Source organism: Camelus bactrianus, chromosome 11, assembly GCF_048773025.1.
Source record: "Camelus bactrianus isolate YW-2024 breed Bactrian camel chromosome 11, ASM4877302v1, whole genome shotgun sequence".
Classification (NCBI taxonomy): domain Eukaryota; kingdom Metazoa; phylum Chordata; class Mammalia; order Artiodactyla; family Camelidae; genus Camelus; species Camelus bactrianus.
The window spans coordinates 75,980,469-76,002,883 of record NC_133549.1 but is presented as its reverse complement, the minus strand read 5'-3'; the positions used below and the strand labels follow the sequence as shown (position 1 = coordinate 76,002,883).

At 36.3% G+C, this 22,415-nt stretch overlaps 1 pseudogene; it reads left to right on the top strand.

Annotated features, from left to right (window-relative positions):
• The first annotated feature begins 1,119 nt into the window (after positions 1-1,119).
• The window catches only part of LOC105075405 (serine/threonine-protein kinase MARK2 pseudogene), a 63,683-nt pseudogene continuing 42,387 nt past the window's right edge, over positions 1,120-22,415 (top strand).

Sequence of the window (22,415 nt, the reverse complement as noted above, 5' to 3'; positions counted from 1 at the left end):
TAAAATCACCTTTTCACTTTTTTTAGTCATGACATTTAACTCACTTTGGAATTACAAATACCATTAAATCAAGACATGGCATTTTTCTAGGACAAAGATATAAGGAAATAAATGCCAGCTCCTTGTCCTTAGACCAATCTCAGTATCACTACCTTTCAAATTAAAGAACATCAATGGGCCGATGGAATGGGCTTCTGGGAACAGCTAGAGCTGAGCTGTTGTCCAGTAGCCAAGTCCAGGCATATTTAAGATGACCCCTCAGTCACCAGTAAAACTTTTTACTTTACAGTAAAACTCTCAGAAGTGGGCTGGACTCATTGCCAGAGTCTGCAGCAGCAGTTACATTTCAGGCAGTCTAAGGTCTAATATCTTAAGAGGATGACATAGAGAATGCTCCTCAGGCTCAGTCAAACCCTCATTTCTTAAAGGTGGTTCGATGAGGGACAATAATAAATTCTCACAGTGATTTGGAGGAGAAATGGGAAGCATGCTCCATGTGCAAGGTCAGAGTATCTTTGCCATCAAACTCCATATTCTCTGTTTCTCTTGGCATCTTTTTGTCAGTCATCATCCCACAATGATGTTTCTGCAGTGGGTGAAATGGATTAAGAAGTAATGATCCAGACAGTGCAGTGGATGGTGGAAAATGTTGGCCTGGAATCTAGAAGGCTTATTCTCTTCCAACCAGGCTACCACTGATTCTTGTGGGCTCCCTCCCCTTAGTAATCCTCAACATTTCTAAATTCTTGCCCTAAAAAATTTATACATCATGATTAATCTCCTTCTAAGGTCTGCTACCATTTTCTCTCTCTCCTAATCTTCTTCTGACAGTTTATTGCTTGGAGTAAAAGACTATCAGCATCCATTCCTTTGCTTTGTCCTTTTCCATTGTAGAAAAGCAAATGCAATTTATTTACAAGTGCACAAGGCCTTATGACTTGCCCAGCTTTCTCCCAGTGACTTTCTATATGATAATGTGGATCTGTGTTGATCTCTGAGTTTAAAGTGTATGTGAGTTTTTATGAGGGAAATTGCTTGACATTTTCCTGGACTTCAGATTCATCTCCCCATTAAAGCATTTTCCTGTTTCATATCAAGAGTAACATGCCACTGGGTAGCATGGCAGCCACGATTGATGCACTAAACCCTGAAGAGCTGCCCCTCAAGTGGGTGTGGGTGAGTCTGAAGGCTTGCCCCTCTCTAGAAGGGAGCTGAGTAGGTGATTTTACTGATAAGAGGATGGCACTGGAGCCTGTGGGCAAACCAATGATAGGGCCTTGTCTGAGTCTGTTCAGGCAGCTATAACAAAAATACCATAGACAGGGTGACTTACACAACAGAAGTTTATTTTTAGCAGATCTGGAGGCTGAGAAGTCCAAGATCCAGGCATATCAGATTTAGTGTCTGGTGAGGTCCCACTCCCTGGTTCATAGAGAGCCATCCTCTCGCTATACCCTTACATGGAGGAAGGGGCAAGGTATCTGTCTAGGGTCTCCTTTAAAAGGGCACATTTCCCGTTTATAAGGGTGGAGCCTGCAAGACCTACTCAGCTCCCAAAAGACCGATCACCAAATACCCTGGAGGTGGGGTTTCAACATATAAATTTTGATGAGGCACAAACATTCAGCCCATCATAGGCATGAAGTGTGAAAGTAGGCAGAACTCGACTGAAAGGTGCAGACCGAGCCAAAATGCCAGGAATCCACTAAAACATTGACACAGACTTTCTAGAGACCCGCCTTACCACCGTAAGTCACCATAAGGCTGGTGACTTTTTGGACAGTTTAAATGGTGGTAAGGACTGGGTGATTAATATACTGGAATATCAGTATGGTATCCCAATAACCTGTATTAAAAAATTTTTTTTGGAGTGTCAGCAGAGAGGGCACTACTGCAGACCATGGAGTGGCGTTTGGGTACTCTACAGACATTTTATTCTTTAAGTGGATTGCAAATTCTGGAAAGTATTCAAGAAACAATGTTCTTTCCCCCCAAAATGTAGCAATTTATCTCTAATCAACCAGAGGATCTAGGAAAAAATACGTACACGGTAGTTCATTTAACTCTAAGCAATGAACGTGTGTGTACGTGTGCATACATACAGAAGTGGTAAAAATTTTATATTTACTTTCTTGAATGATTTTCCCAGCTCCCATAGGTAAATGAACTTGGCACACACAATTGGTCAAATGATCTTTGGCAACATGTTTTATTAAATTCTCACAAAAATCATAAGAGGTATCAGAATTAAAGCTCAAAATGATAATGTCTCAAGGTCAGTAACTCACAGAGTGGATATTCTATTATTGATAGAAGTGTGGTTTAATCAAAATTAGTTATTTTATAAACTGAGAGGAACCCAGAAACCGAATCTTATCACAGCAACAGGAGCGGAACAGACAGTAAGGGGGCTACATCCAGGTGCTGATGCTGGAAAAAGACACTAAGACCGGGGATATAAAGCCTGCTGCCCAAGGAGGGGTGGCATTGTCAGATCACAGTTCATCAGGCAATTGTCGTTAAAGTACCCAAGATGAATAAATGGGTTTTGCAACAGGTGGGGGGATTATACTGATGGGAAACCCAGAGCCAATGCTAATAGAAATCCAAGAAATTATAATCAAGCAGAGAGCTACAGCCTCTTAATGTGGAGTTGGAGTGTATAAAACTCACCCAGTTGAATGAAATTACTGTGTTATTTAAAAGATTTCTAAAAATTGTATTACAGAACAGAAAATAAGGCTGAAGTCTATTTACTCAAAATAAAGGACCTAGTTCAGGCTGCAGTAGTAGCCTAGTCCTGAGAAGGCAGGTTAAGCTGTCGTAATAAAGAATATCCCAAATCTCATTGGCTTAGAAATACGTCTTGTTCATGATGTATTTCATTGAAAGTTGGCTTGGACCCATGATCTGTGTTATCATCATTGTTGTCTTTCAGGGACCCAGGCTAACAAAGCAGTCCTTTTCTTTCTTTTTTTATTTTATTTTATTTTTTTTAAACATTTTTTTTATTGAGTTATAGTCGTTTTAAAATGTTGTGTCAAATTCCAGTGTAGAGCACAATTTTTCAGTTATACATGAACATACATACATTCATTGTCACATTCTCTTTCGCTGTGAGCCACCACAAGATCCTGTATATATTTCCCTGTGCTACACAGTGCAATCTTGTTTATTTATTCTACATTTTGAAACCCCAGTCTGTCCCTTCCCACCCCCACCCCCTGTCCCCCTGGCAACCACAAGTTTGTATTGTATGTCTATGAGTCTGTTTCTGTTTTGTATGTATGTATGTATGTATGTATGTATGTATGTATTTATTTATTTATTTTAGATTCCGCATATGAGCCCTCTCACATGGTATTTTTCTTTCTCTTTCTGGCTTACTTCACTTAGAATGACATTCTCCAGGGACATCCATGTTTCTGCAAATGGCGTTATGTTGTCATTTTTATGGCTGAATAGTATTCCATTGTATAAATATACCACATCTTCTTTATCCAGTCATCTGTTGATGGACATTTAGGCTGTTTCCATGTCTTGGCCATTGTAAATAGTGCTATTTTCAAAGCAGTCCTTTCCTAAAACATTTTAATCACAAGGAGGATGGAAAAAAGCTGTGTGGTATAAACACTGGCTCTTAATACCTCTGCCAAAAAGTGAAATATATCATTTCTTTTAAAATTTTATTAGTCAAAGCAAGTCATACTGCAGACCTGAGTTCAACAGGGTGGGAGAAGTGTAATTATCATACTGGAAGTAGAATAGGAGAGATGTGAAAAATGATAGTCTGTTGCAACTGGTTATAATGTAAGTTGATTCCAAAGCATACATTGTGGGAACCAGTCAAAGCTGGACTCCTCATACACTTTTTAACTACGGTAGGCTTCAGTCTAGAAAGTAGGAAAGTAGAGCTCCTGTTGTAAGTCAAGTATCTTATCCAGATTTGTGTGTCGGTATGTGTTGGTGTGTGTCTGTAGGAGGGAACGTTTGTCTGTGTGTATGGGAATTGAGGATGAAAATGGGATAAAAAAAAAGGAATATAAAAGGTTACATGGATCAAGTGGATGAGATGAAAGCATAAAATTGGGCTAAATATGGAAGAAGGAAGAATTCCAACCTGACTATCTGAGGCTCAGAATACCAGAAATTGACACAATACTGTAAACTGACTATATTTCAATTAGAAAAAAGTGAATGAAATTGGCACAATAATGAGGGTCTTCTATTTGAGAAAGATGTTACACTAAATCTTTTATTGAATTTTTCCAGCAGCCCTCCAAGATCAATATATAGATTTAATATTAACGCAACCCATTCTGAAGATGGAGAAACTTGAATCTCATAGAAGTCTATATTAAGTTGTAGGTCAGGGATTTTAACCTCACGACAGGTTATTTTTTCCAACCCATTAATATGATGACTCCCCATTTCAACCACCTATGCAGCTCACAAACATTTCCCACACAGTGTGGGATGAATATAAAGCCACAGAAACAAAGAATCACTGATCCAATTGGAAACTGTCTTGAAAGAACTAAAAGCTAAAATTCCTAAAATCACTCCACTAACCAGACATTGAATTTTAGGTGAGATCTCAAAGCTCAGATTGTCACATACTGCTTTTGTCTAGCTTTTACTTTTGCCATGGGAAGACCTACCCCCCACCACCCCAACCTTAGGAAAGGTGCTTGTTTGAACAACATTTTTACATGGATACTATTTCTCCTTGAATGGTCAGCATTGTGTGGTATTTTTCTTCCTCTGGGAGAGATGTTTAAAGGTGCCTATTATTTGACCTCTGCCAGGTAGGCTGCCTTGCAGCTGGCCGTCCTGCCTACATTTATCCAGACAACTGAGCTCAGCTCTCATCTAAGCACATGGATGAGACCTGCAGCAGGCTCCCCATCTCGTGCATTTGGTATTCCGGGGAAGTAGCTCAAGTCCTGTACCTTGTTAGAGGAAGAAGCAAACTGCGAAAAAGACCTTGGATGTGAATCACGGCATTCTCACTCAGCTTATTAAAGCCATGTCTATTCCTGTTTGGTCTCTGAAGCTGTTCTGGTGCTAACTGTCAGGGAGATTTTTGAGTGGTGAGTGAACAGTCAGATGTTTTGCAGTTTATTGCTCTGTGCGGACATGGCCATTTGTCAGACGGTGCTCTCTCTTAAAAGATAAAGCAGAATTATTGATATGGACAATTCTGGCGGTGGAAGAAAAATATATTTTGGTTTCTGGTAGAATTTACCTGAAATACAATAGTACTTAGAAGCAAAAAAGTTTTAAAGACCTCCTTCATTGTTCAGAAATAATGATGTGTATTCTTGTCAAGTAAACCATACATTCCAACACTTAATAAAGTTAATTCATACTTTACTAACATTAGCATGTCGTCCACAAAATAAAAATTAAAATAATAATTTATTATTTGGACATTTTCCATGCAATGACTTTGCTGAAGTTGATACAATAGTTGAAAGTCTATTATACATGCTGTTTTATTTTTGTATTCATATTTAAACCATACTATATCACAGGTCCTTACAAAAAAAGATTCTAAAAAGAAGTCTGCTGTCAGATAATAAATTTACCAACATGAAAAAAAAATTAACCCAGGTCATTCAATTTGAAGATTCAGAAAACTACATCTCAAATTCCTTTTCAGTGACAGTCTCCATTATGTTGCTCTGCACAGTTAGTTCTGCTTGGAACAAACCTTCTTTAGAATTAATAATTCTATAGGCACAATGCACTAAGTATATAAAAAGTTTAAATTTTTTTGTTAACAAATGCTGAAGAGGGAAGCAGTATGTATTGTTTTAAGCGGTCATGAAGCAAGCAAGTAAAAGCATTTCATTTCAAAAAAATACCTTTTCCAGTTTTCTAGGATTGGCAAAGAAAGAAAGCACAGACCATGTATTTCATATCTTTGAATTATTAATTTCAATTAAGTTGTCAGCTGGAATAAGTCATCAGAAAATTATCTTAACTTTATTTCTATAATTTTAGGGTTTTTTTACTGACTGTTCATTGCTATTAAATACATTTTAAAATATTGTATAATATATAACATTTTAATAAAAAGAAATACCAGTATTTATAAACACTGAAAATCATAACAAGCATAAAGTGAAATACTAAAATAATATATTTATGTGTAATAAAATTGCAGGTATTTTGTGGTTATATTTTCTTTTTTATATATTCATTTTTCAACAGTATTATTTTTGTTTTTTTCTCCTCCAGCTTTATCAAAATATCATTTATAGAAACTGAAATTCACTAACTTTAATTATACAGTTTGATGAATTTGGATAATCCTATAGTGTTCTGTAATCACCACCAACACAAGATAGAAAATGTTTTCATCGCCTAGATGTTTGTTCATTGTTCCTTATAGTTGATTGGCTCTCTTAACCCAGGCTCAGACAACTACGAATTGGCTATCTGTCTTTTCTCTATTATTAGATTTCATAAAAATGGTAGTTTTGCCAAAGGGATCAAAACTGTCTGATTCATTGTCTGGATCAGCTGTCTATTTGCAGGAGTAACAGAAGACAGTGGATCACACTGGACTGCATCCACAGTGTGCAAGTAGCAAGATCCAGACTGTGGACTCTGTAGGTCAAACGGTGTGGGTCTTTCACAGGTGTAAAAAAACTGACCAAACTTTATAAAATGAGCTTTTACATTATGTGGTCATTTGTTTGATTTCATTCACTTAACAGAATGTTTTTTGAGATTCATCCGTTTTGTTGCATGTAATCACCTTTTGTCTCTTTTTAGTGCTGAGTAGTTTCTATATATGGATATTCTGTAATGTGTTTATTCATTCACCAGGTAATAGACATTTGTGTTGTTCCCAGTTCCTGACTATTATGAAAATGATGCTATAATCATTCACGTACAAGTTATTGCATGTAGGTATGTTTTCATTTCCCTTGAGTAAATAATTAGGAGTGGTATTTCGAGTTCTTATGGTAAATCTACATGGCATTTTATGTCACACTATTTTCCAAAGTGAATGTGCTATTTTGCATTCCCCAGCAAGCTATGTGTGTGATGGTTGTTTCATAGCCTCACCAACACTTGGTGTTGTCAGTCTTTTTAACTTTAGCCATTCTAGTGGGTGGATAGCGGTAACTTGTTTAAATTTTTTTGTCCTCTGATGACTAGGGATGTTGCATCTCTTTTCATGGGCTTATTTACTATTACGTGTATCTTCTTTCGTGTGTGCTTTCTATTTTTCTCCACTTTTTAAGTTGGATTATCTTCTTATAATTGAGTTGTAACCATTCCTTATAATCATCTCAATAGAAGTCTTGTATTATATAGGTGTATTTTTCTCCCAGTCTCTAGCTTGCCTTTTAATTTTCATAACTTCGTCTTTCAAAGTAAAAAGTTTTAAATTTTATGAAGTTTACCACTTTTTAAAAACTTTATGGCTTGTGCTTTTTGTATCCTGTTTAAAGCACGTTTCCCTAAACCAATGTTTAAAAATAACATGTTTTCTTCTAGAAGTTTGAGCAATTACATTTAGGTCCATGATCGATTCCAAGTTAATTTTCTACTTGGTTTGAGGTAAAGGTCTTTACTTTTTCTAACCAGGTTTCTATTTACTCCAATGTTATTTGTAGAACAGACCATCTTTCCCTCCATTGAATTATCTTAATGCCCTTCTAGGAAATCAAGTGATCAATTACATGGTGGGTCTATTTCTGGTTTGTTCATTATGCTCCACTTTTATATATGTCTGCTCTTACACCAACAATATACTCTAATGATAGTTGATGATTTGTAGTAAGTCTTAAAATAAGATAGTATAAGCCCTTCAAAGCTTGTAATTAAATAAAGACAGATTTACTTTTTCCTTTCTTTTCGATATGTCTTAAGAAAATTTTTTTTCCCTGTTAATAAAGTACAGGATAGGATCTTCAATACAATGTTAAATAGAAGCAGTGAGAGTGAACATTAGCCTTGTTCCTGATCTTATGCTGAAAGCATTGAGCATTTCACCACTGAATATGACCCTAGTTGTACATCTTTCATGGATGTCCTTAATCTGATTGAGGAAATTTCCTTGTTGGCTGAGAATCTTTAGCATGAATGGTCTTGAACTTTGCTAGATGCTATTTCTGATCTGTGTAAAATACTATTTAGTTTTTCTTTTTAATTTTATTAATATTCTGAATTACATTGATTGATTTCCTAATGTTAAACCAACCTTCCATTCCCAGGAAGAGCAACCCTTGGGTATGATGTATTATCTGTCATTTTTATGTTGTTGGATTCTATTTGCTAAAAGTTTATTGATAATTTTTGTTTGTATGTTTTTACAGTTATTGACCTATTTTATTTTTTGTGATGTCTTTGATTTTTGTTTAAGGCAATAATAGTGTCATAAAACAGGTTGAGATTCCGTTCTTCCTCTATATTTTAATGACAGAGTCTGCATGGGATTTGTATTACTTCATTGTTACATAAGTTATTGAGATAACCAGTGAAACCATTTGGACCTAGATTTCTCTTTCCAGGAAAGTTTTTCGTTTTTGAATTATATTTCTTTAAAGTATATCAGGCTATTAAAATTTTCTATTTCTTCTTGCACTGATTTTGGTAATTTGGTATCTTCCCAGAAATTTGTCCATTCCATTTAGGTTGTCAAATTATCCATAATATTTCTTTATTATTATTTTTTAATATCTCTAGCATCTGAAGTGATGAAACCACTTTAATGATATTGACAATATGTATCTTCCCTCTCTCTTTTTTTTTTGTTGATCAATTAACTAGAGAGAAGCTTATCAATTTTATTGATTTTTCAAAATAAAAGAACTGGCTTTGAGTTTCATTGATTCTTTTCTGTTGTTCTTTTTCTATTTTGTCTATTTATGATTTTAGCTTTATTATTTCTTATTTACACTTATTGTTTATTTATTTTTTATTCTTATTCTAATTTCTTAAAGTAATACCTCATATCATTAAATTTATTTTAATGTAATGTATAAATTCCAAACTAAAACTTTCCCTATGTATACTGCTTTAGCAGCACTCCACCAATTTTAATATATACTCATGATTTTTCATTTTAAAACATTTTTCATTGCCCTTGATATTTCTTCTTTAACTTGCGGGTCATTCAGAAGAATGTTGTTTAATAGCTACATATTTTAGGGGTTTTGGTTATTCCAATTTAATTCCACTGCATTCAGAAAATATATTCTGAATGATTTAATTTTTTAAATGAATTTTTACTTGTTTTATACACCAATCTATGGTTCATTGTGGTAAAATTACCATGTGCCCTAAATGTATATTCTAATGTAGTTTAGTGTAGTGTTCTGTAAATGTTAATTATATCAATGAATTTGATAAGGGTGTTCTGATATTTTTTTTTTTCCTTTGGCTTTAGTTTTTGAGCCTCGTTTTATCAATTGCTGAGATAATGATGTTAAAATATTCATAATACTGTGGGATTGTCTACTTCTTAAATTAATTTTGTCAGTTTTGTCTCATGTATTTTGAAACTCTGTCATTAGGAACATGCACATGGTTTACTCCATTAGTTTCTAACATAATTAGTGATTTGGTTCAGTTATCTATCACTTTATTTCTTATTTTCTCCTAAAATTTTATTTCTCTCTTTCTTTTTTTTAAATTTTAAATTATTTGAATACATGTTGATATTCTATTTTAATTATCCTGTCAGCTCTTCAGTTGTGGTTCTTTGCATAATATTTTTATAGTTGCTGTAGGGATTACAGCATACATCCTTAACTTTCCACAATCCACTTAAGTTAGTATTGATTTACTTTACATAAAATATAAAAAAATTCCAGCTCTATACATATAGCTGTTTTATGTGTTCATCTGTACATATATGATAAAGTCCCTAGATAATATTATAATTTATGTTTCAAGTATATGAACTACATGAAAATTAAGAAATAAAGACCTAATATTATTTTGCATTTATTCAAATATTTACCATTTCTGGTGCTTTTAATTTCTTTCTGAGAATCCAGGTTTCTATTAGGTATCATTTACCTTCAGTTTGAAGAATCTCTTTAACATACATTACAGTATAGATGTCCTGCCAGTAAACTTTCTTTAAAGTGAAAATGTTTACATATCAAATTCATCCTGTAAGGATATTTATGCTAGACATAGGCTACTAGAGTAAACTTTTTGTGGAACTCTTTAAAGATGTTGTTTCATTCTTCTTTCCTCTGTAGTTTGAGATGTCAGATCTTAATAAAATCATCATCCCCTTGCGTGTAATATTTGTTTCTCTAGGTGATTTTGATTTGCTTTTTTATACTTAGCTTTCAAAATGTGACTATAACATGGCTTGTATCTTGGTGTGGCTTCTATGTGTTTATTCTAATTGACTGGCTTTTGTCTTTCATCAAATTTGGGAAATTTTCAGCCATTATTTTCCAGTATTTTTCTACACTATTTTTTTTCTCTACACTCTTTCTGGAACTCCAATTGTACATATTTTCAACCATTTGATATCATATACCAGGTACTTGAGGTTCTGTTCACTTTTCAACATTTTTCCTTAGAGCTATTGACAGTAAATATTTTCTATTGATCCATCTTCATTTCCAAGAATATTGCCTATGCCCCTTACATTTCGCTGTTATTGTAGATTCTGCATTGATCAGTTCTAGGATAAAAATTTGTTTCTTTTTAAAAATAATGTCTATTTCTCTGCTGAGATTCCCTGGCTTTTTAGTCATTGAAAGTGTGTTCTGTTTCACATCACTGAGGAGAGTTGTTGGTAGTCACTTTAAAAGTCTTGGCTGCTAGTTCCAACATTTTGGTCATCTCAGGGTAAATCTCAGTTGATTTTCTTTGCTCTTCAAAATATGTTCCAAATTCCTAGATCTTTGTATATTTGGCAATTTTCTTATTGTGTCCTGAGCATGGAGAATCTGAATTCTGTAATTTTTGTTGCATGGGAATAACAAACTCTGTTTCTTGGTCAACAGATCTGATTTTAATTCAGAATTTTTGTTTTTAGCTGAGTTGCTTTGTTTCCTACAGGTATGGTTCAGAGAGTCATGTAGATAGAATTAGGATATCCTTTCTCTGTCTCTTTGCCTTCTGAGTTTCTTCTAAGTCTCTGAGGTTGTGAATATCCAGGCCCAGAAGACCGTGGTTTTTCCAGTGGCAGCCTTGTTGCTTCCCATAGCATCCTGAATGCTTAGGCTCAAATCTAAGAGCAATAACAATATGAAATCCATTTGTAAAATACCTCTCCTCTGAGTTTGTACACCCCACAAGATTCTGCTTAATTCTGTTCACTCCCCAGTGTCTCCAGGTACCTGCTGTTTGCATTATGTTCAGATTTTGTAATGATTTCCTGTGCGTGAGTCAGTCTGGTGAGATCTTACCTCTCCGACCCTATAGGAAACAGAATAACATTTTAATTTTTAAAACTGCTTCTTTGACATTTGATTTTCAGCACTGCAAAGAAGAAATTTATGTTCAGTTTTAATTTTGTTACTTAATGTGAAAACTGACATCATCATCTTTTGGGTATAGTTTTTCTATATCCATTTAATCTAATAATAATAATATACCAGTATAGTTATATTTGTGTATTATTTATACTATTCATATCTACTAATTATGCTCTTTATTTTAACTTATACTTTATTATATTTTGACCATTTCTTTTCTAATTTTTATGGTTCCTTCCAAAGGATCCCATATAATTTATAGATTAGATGGTTCTTCTAAATTCTTAACATTTTTTTCTCTTCCTGCAAATGTTTGTCCTGTTCCTTTACATTATAGAAAAGCACCTCAAGAATGTCTTTTATGTCACTTACTTAAGTTTTCATAGTACTATTTATATAATTTACCACCCTCAGTATAAATTTTTAGTTTCCTTGTCATCATTTTTTTATCTCTGAACTTTTTATATGGTGTTTTAGAATATTATTAAATAACCTCAAAGCATTTTCTAAAATTACTTTGAGTTACTAAAGTAGAAAATTTGGAGTGATATTAACTGAGTCGAGGATAAACTGAATATATTTTATGATACCATATTTTTATTTGTTTCATGCTATTTTACATACAAACTGATTTGTATATAATAAATACCTGTGTATACATGTATATGTATGTATTCTTGCATGTGTGTCTGTGTGCTAATGAACATATGTTTATATGCATATATATGCATATATATATGTATGTACATTGATTAAATGATAAGTATGACCCAGACTTAGTATTTATCAAGGCATATGTTGTAATAGGGTGTATGATTTGAACAAAGTTGTGGACAAAATCCTTTTCATAGATGCAATTGAGAAGTAGGTCAATGAACATAGCTCCTGGCAGAATTCCCAGTTCCTAGAGGGCTGTCATTTGTTTTATCTTTTTTTGACAGAAATGGGATATTTTTCTTCTTCATTCAGTGGTTTTCTAACACATTGAACAGATGAATTGCATGAAAACCATAGCCCCCCGAATAAACTAGTCCTCTGTCTCTGTCTGATGCCTAATCAATTCATGGGTTGTGAGGTCTGTACATTTAAGGAAGCATGTGTTCTGACTTCTAGTCTTTCAGACTTAAGAAGCCACCTCCCTTTCAGGTTTCAGTCTTAGAAGACTCATTTTTAGAGGATTAAAGAGTTCCTTAAGAGAGAGAGCTTGGAGAACAGAATTGGCCCAAGACTAATAAGAAAAATAAAATCCTTGTGATTCCCAGGATTCGTTTCTTAGGCTAGGCTATGGGCTGTGTTCTTTGCAGCCAAACTGCTGATGGTTTGACTGTATGACATCTTTATATTGAGAAAAGCTGATGAATGGTTACATTCAATGTAGATGAGACATATGACACTAATCCCATCCCTCAAATCCAGACCTGTGAGTTCTAATAATGGGGAATGAAAGGTTTTTACTCCAACCAACCAACCAAAAAAAAAAAAAAAAATGATACACTATAGAATTAGAAACTTGATAAGATTTATATTACCACCTGTGAGAGATTAATTTTCTATTCTTAACAGAAATACCACATATATGCTGACTTATAGAAAACTACTAAATGAAAGTTCCTATCTAGAAAGTTGCCTCTCAGCCATAACACAATGTGGAAAAGTTGCACAATTTAAAAAAAAATTTATAGTTTTAATATTTTCCTTGGTACAAATTCTATGTATACACAGATGTAGTATAAACTACTACTCTAGGTACTAGTAACAGCGGTACATCTACCTCCCTGTGGATTATTTCAAATTGAAGGTTTCGGCAACCCTACATTGAGCCAATCTATCAATGTCATTTTTTTCAATAGCATTTGCTTACTTAGTGTCTGTGTGTCACATTTTGGTAACTTGTGTAATATTTCAAACTTTATTGATATTGTTATATTTCTCTTGGTGATCTATGAGCAGTGATCATTGATGTTACTATTGTAATTGATTTGGGGTGCCAGAAACTGCACCCATGGACGATGGTGAACTAAATCACTAAATGTTGTGTGTTCTGCTATTTCCACCCACCAGCTGTTCCCCCATCTCTCCCTCTCCTCAGGCTTCCTTTTCTCTGAGACATAACAATATTGAAATTCGGCCAGTTAATAACCGTACCATGACCTCTAAGTGTTCAAATGTAAGGATGAGCCACATGTCTCTCACTTTAAATCAAAAGCTAGAAATGATTGAACTTAGTGAGGGAGGCATGTCACAAGCCAAGACAGGCTAATAGCTAGGCCTCTTGTGTCAAATGGTTAGCCAAGCTGTGAATGCAAAGGAAAAGTTCTCAAAGAAAATTAAAAGTACTACTCCAGTGAACACACAAATGATAAGAAAGTGAAACGACCTTATTGCTGACGTGGAGAAATTTTTAGTGGTCAAGGTAGAAGATCAAACCAGCCACAATATTCCATTAAGCCAAGTCCAATGCAGAGCCAAGCCCTAACTCTCTTTAATTCTGTGGCAGTTGAAAGAAGTAAGGGTGCTGCAGAAGAAAGGGTTGAAGCTACAGAGGCTGGTTCATGAGGTTTAAGGAAAGAAAGCCATCTCCATAACATCAAAATGCAAGGTGAAGCAGCAAATAGTGATGTAGAAGCTGCAACAAGTCATCCAGAAGATCTAACTAAGGTAATCAATAAAGGTGGCTGCATTAAACAACAGATTTTCAATGTAGACATGGAAGAAGATGCCATCCAGGACTTTCATAGCTAGAGAGGAGAAGTCTGTGCCTGGCTTCATATTTCAAAGGGCAGCTAAGACAGCTGGGGACTTGAAGTTCAAGCTAAAGTTCATTTATCATTATGGAAATCCTAGGGCCCTGAAGAACCATACTAGATCGACTCTGCCTGTGCTCTGTAAGTGCAATAACAAAGCCTAGACGACAGCACGTCTGTATGCAACACGATTTGCTGAATATTTTGAGCCCACTGTTGAGACCTACTACTCAGAAAAAAAGGATTCCTTTCAAAATATTACTGTTCATTGACAATGTACCTAGTCACCCAGGAGCTCGGATGGAGGTGTGCAGTGAGAGTAACGTCTTCGTGCCTGCTCACACGACATCTGTTCTGCAGCCTATGGGTGAAGTAGTAATTTTGTCTTTCAAGTATTGTTATTTAGAAAATACCTTTCAAAAGGCTACAGTTGCCACAGACAGGGATCCCTCTGATAGATCTAGGCAAAGTTTAAGACCTTCTGGAAAGTATTCATCATTCTAGATGCCAGTAAGAACATTCACTATTCATGGAAAGTGGTCAAGGTATCACTATTAACTGGAGCTTGGAAGAAGTTGATTCCAGCCCCTATCAATAACTTTGAGGGGATTCAAGACTTCAGTGGGAAAGGTAACTGCCTTTATGCTAGAATGCAGATATGCTAGAAATAGCAAGAGAAATAGATTTAGAAGTGGCTTCTGAAGCTGTGATGGAATTGCTGCAATCTCAGGATAAAACTTACAGGACAAGGAGGGTTGCTTCTTAGGGATGAGCAAAGAAAGTGTTTTCTTGAGATGGAATCTACTTCTGGTGGAGATGTTGTGCAGTTTGCTAAAATGACAACATAGGATTTAGAATATAACGTAAATTTATTTGATAGAGCATCAGAAGGGCCTGAGAGCATTGACTTCAATTTTGAAAGAAGTTCCAGTGTGGGTAAAATGCTATCAAACAGCATTGCATGCTACAGAGAAATCATTCTCAAAAGGAAGGGTCAATCGATGTGGCAGACTTCATTGTTGTCTCTTTGAAAAAAAAAAAAAAAATTGCCACAGCGACTCCAACCTTCAGCAGCCACCACACTGGTCAGTCATCAGCCATCAACATCTGAGGCAAGACACTCCACCAGCAGAACGATTAATGACTCGTTGAAAGCTCGGATGATGGTTAGCATTTATTAGAGCTAAAGTATTTTCTCATTAAAGTATGTACACTTTTTAGACACAATGCTATTGTACACTTAATAGACTACAGTGTAGTGTAAACATAACTTTCACATGTAGTGGGAAGCCACAGACTTTGTGTGACTCTCTTTATGGTGGTATTTGCTTTATTGCAGTGGTCTGCGACTGAGCTTGTAATACCTCCGAAGTATGCTGTGGTGTTAAGGTTTATACTTAGGTCTATGATCAATCTTGAATTAATTGTATAATATAAGGGGAATATGATGAGGTTTATTGATTGAGTTTTTTTTCCTTGCTGATGTACATTAAATTGTCCCAGCGCCATTTGTTGAAAAGACTATTCTTTCTCCATTGTATTAACTTTACTACCTTGTCAAAAGTTAATGTTTTCTTTGGGGATTTTTTTCTGTTTCATGATCTTTTCTCCAGTACAACAGTCTTGATGACTGTTCCTTATGTTTTGTTGAAATCAGGTAGCCTGAGTCCCCTCCTTGGCCCAAGCAGTGTGAAGGAATAATGGGATAAGTGCTAAGTATGCTCTTAGGCTGCTAAGGAGGAAGTGTGTTCTTCAGTGTTAACACATGGTGCCCGTCAGATCAGTACGCAGGACGTGGCATTGCGGATTGGACCAAAGTTTCAGCTTGTAACAACTGCATATTTATTTACTCAGCTTGATTCTCTGTTCATATGGTTTTGGCAGCCTCTCTGGAGTGGATTACCTTAAAATTAGAGATTGACAGACATGTTTAACATTTGAGGAACCAGATCTGTTTTTTATATATATATTTTTTTTTTATTTATATATTATATATATGTTTTATATATATATATCTGTATATATATCTCACACACTTTGAATTTTAATCAGAGGCAAGAATAATCACAGTGAAAATAATAATACTTTGCATTGTTGATCGTGGGGGTATTGAGTTTACAGGGTTCTTTCATATGTTTTATCACATCCAGTCAAAAGAAAAAAGCCTGCAAGACAAGCTATTTTCCCTATTTTAAAATAAGGAAGCTACTGCTGAACTAGTTATCAAAGATACGCGTGGACAATAAAAGCCTTATCATCTCAATGTCCATGGATGAAGAAAAAAATATGGCGTTGGCCAGGTCAGTAGGAAGTGACTTACATATCATCAAAACACTTAGCATCATCAAAATGAATGCTTGCCTAAGAGTCAACCAAAAGGGGAACCTGTTGAGGAATCCAAAACATTAGGTTGATATAAACAACAAGCAGGTGGAAGTGGGTAGCATTGTATATGGCAACATAATTAGAGCTAATGAGATGAAATTAGGGAGATTATGGAGGAGGTCAGAGTTAACAGAATTGTGGAGTAAGTAGCAATTAACAATAGAGCACCTTTTTCTGCTGAGTTTTTGGAAAAACATGTTTTATGAGTGAGAATAATTAGTTTATAGGGCTAATTTCCAGGAGCTGCTTAAGAGAGTGCTCCAGAAAAATGTTAAATTTCTGAAAAAGTGTAGCCAACAGGAAAACAACACATACCCATATCTACGCACACAGCCTAATTTAGGTGAATTTTAGAAATTGTTTTTAAATACCTATGATGTCCATTAAATTGAAAGATAATGTTTCGTTTTTCCTTTCAATTCAGTGCCTTAAAATTTGGTAATGATAGTAAAACTTTATATATTATACCCCTGATTAACATTTCCCTTCTCTGTGTATTTTTACAAAATGTCACAGTAATAAATTTAAAATATTTCCTTAAAATAGCCTATAAACCACTGAAAAAGTAGTAGTAAAAAATTTTGTGAACTTTACAAACTGGCTCTTCAGTATTACCCTAATTAATAATTGAATGTGATTTTCAAGTTTCATAGTCAGTTTGTTTCTAACATCGACTCAATTTTATATAAATTTTAAATTACAAGTAATCACATTTTGGACAATGATGAAAAAAATTCTCTGCGAATAATACGAGAAAAGCACAACCTATTTCTGATCCATCAGAACATTAAAATAGTGTTTTTGTAAATAATCTCCCAGGCAAAGCCCCCACTGGGAAATTCTGTGTGATTTGTACACAGGAATGTGTAGGGTCTGTGAGAAACCCAGAGTAGCTTTTTCAAGCTGTATTTGTTTCTTATGCACAGTGCCAAGTCTTGAAAGAGGAAGGAATAAAGGTGGAAAAACTCAAGTGTAGTAAAAACATTGTGTATGTGTGGATAAATATATTTAATTCCCTTTTTTCTTTATTCATTTTCCATATATAATCTCTCGCTAACAAGGGGGAAATAAGACTGAGAGAAACACTCATTTTTCTGTCTCTTTGGGCCAGGGACTGAAGGACCTCCTCCTACCTGAGACACACTCTCAGTCCTGTTTCCCCCTTGTTAGCTGATTTAATGAAAATCCTTCCTCCTGCTAGGAATATAATTCGGAATCTCTCTAAATGTAAGGTCAGTAGTTTATATCTAGATGTGAGTTATCACACACCTATATGTAAAATAATTGTTCAAGATACGAGTGTATGGCTGGAATATGTCCCATCAAGGCTGCCAAGGGGGACACGATACGTTTGGCAGGTACAGAGATGACAGTGGGTTCAAAGGAATGTTACCATTTACTAGTCTGACAGTGATTTATGCTAAAGTGGGGTGGACATAAACAGTAGTTGAAGACCCTGGAAAATGAAGGCAATAAATTAAGAGTTGGGACTGTGGTTTTCTTGCTGGGAGGATACTCTGGTTCAAGAATCCTCTGGAGAGTGAGCAGCACTGGGATCCTGGAGACCTGAGATCAACTGGGGTCTGGATGGTCAATCAGATGCTCATTCTGTGGCCCCTTGAACAGTCATCTGAAGTGAGCCCCAAGGACATCAGCCATATTGCTGTTGTCTGCACATCCAGAACAGTAGGAGTGTTGGACTGTGAGTGAAACGCCAGATTACTTCCTCTCTCTCCTCCTTGGTTTCTCGTGTTACTGTGGTGTCAATAATGTCCACTCGTATGGTCAGGCCATTCAAGGTGGCTGTTCTCTCTCTCGGACGTCCCCTGCTCCCCCAGCACCTGCTTCACCTACACCCTATTCACAGGACCGACCTTCCTACATACTTGCCCCCCACCCCAGCTAGTGATTGTTCTTATCAAAGGGGCGATGAGGGGCATGCCCTTCTGCTGGTTTCCCTGGTAACTGATGAGCCAACCTGATGTCAGTTCCTCTTGCAACTGCTAACCTCCCCCGGCCCCCAGGAGCAAGACTGCTTCCACCCTCTGCACATGGTGTTCAGACACATAAGCTCCCCATCCGTTAAACCATTGATGTCTGTCACTGACTCTTGAGTTCCTTCTTTGGTCTTGCAACTGGATGAGTATAGGCCTCGTAGACCTGCGAGGTGCAGCCCAGCACCCCTCGACCTCCCTCGCAGAGCAAGGACCTGCTAGTGTGAGGCAAGAAGCTGCATTTTGTGTGGCAGGCTTATTGGATGAAAGGAAGTTATCTAAATACCTGAAAGGACAATGCTGAGTCATATTTTCCCCGTGGATCATGGGATTTGTTTCATTTGCTACCCTTCAAATGGATTAACATCAATTTCTCCCAAATTCAAAAAAAGAAAAAAAAAAACAACCAAAAAACTCTATCAGGAAGAATAAACACAATTGAAGCCAATGGAAGATTCATTCAGACCTACAGAACATAAAAAACTGGGAAATGAGAAGAGGCACGTTGATATTTTTCCCCTCTATGGCTGGGGCAAAAATGCACAGAAGTTATCTTTAGGGACACTGTTATTAACAGTACTGAAGTGATCATGAATCACGAGGAGAGGGACATTTATGTGTCCCTGTCATAACCCGTGTTAGGGGTTATGTAACATTATGTTCTATGTGTTAGGTCTGTGATTTTGTTTCTGCCTGTTTACATTTCTTTGTCTTAGTAATAGCCCCCCTCTTTTCCCTTGGAATGTGGGGAGCCGGGTGATGGAGGAGGAGGGGGTGCCATTACCTAGGTTCATGGACTGCTGGACCAGCAGGCCCGCCATAGGTTTTCCTCGTTTTCTGTCTCTCTGGGTCAGGGACTGAAGGACCTCCTCCCACCTGAGTCTGCAGGGACTCATTTGTGGAGGTCTGGAGATCTGTTGGAAAGCTCTCAGGGGCTCTGTTTGTTACCAGAAGCTAAATCAGAGAACAGACACTGTCACCAGGACAAAAAAAGAGAAAGCACTTGTGATTCCCTGTGACAGCTGCTTAGTGATTGCTTCAAGTGAATAGACTACAGCTCAGCCTCTTTTCCAGAGTGTCGCTGCTCAGTCTTCTGATTTGGGTTAACTAGGGAGAGAGGCCGGTTCCTTTGTCAAGGGCAGGGACAATGAAGTTTCCGGACACCAACTACCCACATCTTCTAGGTGAAAATTTCCGTTGTGACTGACAAGGTATGTGCAAACATGGTCACCCCAATATGACGAGTTCGTGTCAGGAATACTGTGCACCTGTTGGACAGGGCCCCTAGATGTTCAGACAACAAGAGGAGGTGGCAAAGCTGCTAAACTGAGTCAGGAAGTTGTGCTCATGCACTGCCTTCATAGTCTTGTCAGTCATCTGCCCTGCAAATCAGCTGAGAAGTAGAAGTGGCCAAGATCAGAAATGGAAAACCAGCCAGTGGCAAAAGAGGCCACGTGGACTTTGAAACAAAAAAACACAAGAGTCACCTTTAGGGCAGAGGAGGAAACTCTTAAAGGAAATCACAAATTACTCAATCTGAAGAGCCAAAAATTGAATTTATTCCAAACGCTAGAAGCTAGCTGCAGGGATTGAAATTCTCAGTGCACAAACAAACAAACAAAAAACAAAAAAAAAAACCCCAACAGATATCCTTAAAATAAAGTGCAGAGTTATTTGGGATTGGTGGAAGGTGAAATTCAGTCACTATAATTAAGATGGGTTCTGGTTATAATCTAATAAAAAAAAATTAACTGGGTAAACTTGACAGTCTGTCTGAAGAGACCTGTGGATGGTGGGGATTCTTTTTCTGATTTTGAAGCTTCCAGATTACAAGTGAATCACATCCTGTGTATGAGAGTAGAATTTGCAGGTTTCTCTCAGATGCAGATCATGTGATTTTTTTTAAGTTAAATTTTTTTATTCTCAGAGCTAACTAAATATCAACAACTTGAAGAGTTGATGCTTCCTTAAATTTACACATCTTCTAGTTAACCTGGACCAAATCTTGTTTATAATGGTAGGTGAGGAAGATGAGTTTTATCTTAAATAAACCTGAAGTTGAATCTAGCCTATCAAAAGTAGCTAATAAATATTTTTCATTTAACTGTGAGATCACGAATAAAGTGAAATGCACTCTTGTAGGATATTGAAGAATCTTGTAGTCCTTTTATAGAAGAAACTGTGGGTGACTGGAAATTGTATGTATGTGTATTTTGTTGGGTTTTTTTTTTTTTTTTTTTTGGCCGGGGGTGGGGTTTGTTACAATGACTGATTAGTTTTTGGCATTTAGTGGGAAGCATTTAGAGACACGAGCGCCCGATACCTGTGGAACAACCCTACACAATTCATTTTCCTACCTCAAATGCCCACAGTGCCCCAGCTGAGAAATACTGGGGGACTTGAGAAAACTCCAGGGGGCCAAAGAATGTCTCATCTGATCATATCTTCATGGCAGGGTATTGCCTAAAGACCAGGACAAGAAGTTATTGGGGACAGAAAGTAAAATATCTTCTTTATCTAGGGCTTCAAGGGCCCAGGGTCAAGGAAGAGGAAGGAACACCCACTGGGCATCCATTGGGTGACTTGCACATTGAGTAGTTCCATCTTTCAACTATCTGATGAGACGGGGGAGACTACCCTCTTTTACAGACAAGAAAACTAAAGACAGAAAAGAGAATAAGTTGTCCCAGGGCACAGAGATAATCAGTGTTATAAAAGTATTTGAACAATTTATATTCCCGCCAGGGGATCGCGTTACCAGGAAATTATTTTTGTGATTCTGCTTTTATGATAAACCAAGGTCTTTTTAATTCTTCTTTTTCTGTTAGTTTGTTCATGTTGGTCTACTCTGAGGACTAAGAGAATGGTGTCGTTTTTATGCTGATCCTGTAAACAGAGTTACTGAAGAATTAGAAGTGATTAGCTTCCCAGTCATCTGAAAATGTACTGTTAAATGGTGAGAGCTAATACTGAAAGCTGGAAACTCTTATGAACGGCCCATTACTGTAATTGGCTTTTGTGCAACAAATGGAGTATGTTCCTCAGGGCTTTGTAGGGAAATGAAATAAATTGAATATAAACTAGATTACCATTCCTTAAAGTACTTTTAAGTTCTTTGTGTAGTCTAATGCTTCAGAGATATTTGCCTGCTTTATAGCCTCCCCCACATGTCCCATTCGTTTGTTGTTTCTCTTATTAGAATCTAGTAAACAGATCACTGAAGAACATCAGAGAGCACTAACTTCAGTATCTACATTATCGGATTCAATTTTGCACAAAATATTATATGACATTCACTTCTTTATCAGAATGAACGTAAGCCATTAATTTGTATTAATATAACCTTTAGGATGACTCTCCCATCTTGCAGTTTTAATGTATCCTAATCTTTCACCACATATATATAATATATATTTTTAATGCGTTTCCATCTGTATTACTCCTTCCACATGCAAATTCCATGTACGTACGGTCTGAAGATTGCATAGTGCCATTATTAATCATCAGGCAATCGCAAATCTTGATGGTGGCTTAATAAATTTCCACCTATCATTTGTTTGGAAATGCAGGAAGAATGGCGTATTTCTATGCTGAGTCGTAACATCCTAGAAGGAAGGCAAATCTTCTAGGCAGCTAGTGTGGACAGTCTTTAACTCCCTTTTAGTTTTGAGAGGCTAATTTTTTTGAGATTCTATAAATGACGATCTTTTAGAATAAAGAAGATATTAGTATTTATTCAATTCCCCTTTCTTAACGCTCCGTGATTTCTCAGCATCTTCAGCTTGAGATGTGATTCATCACAGTGCTTATATCAGTGTAAT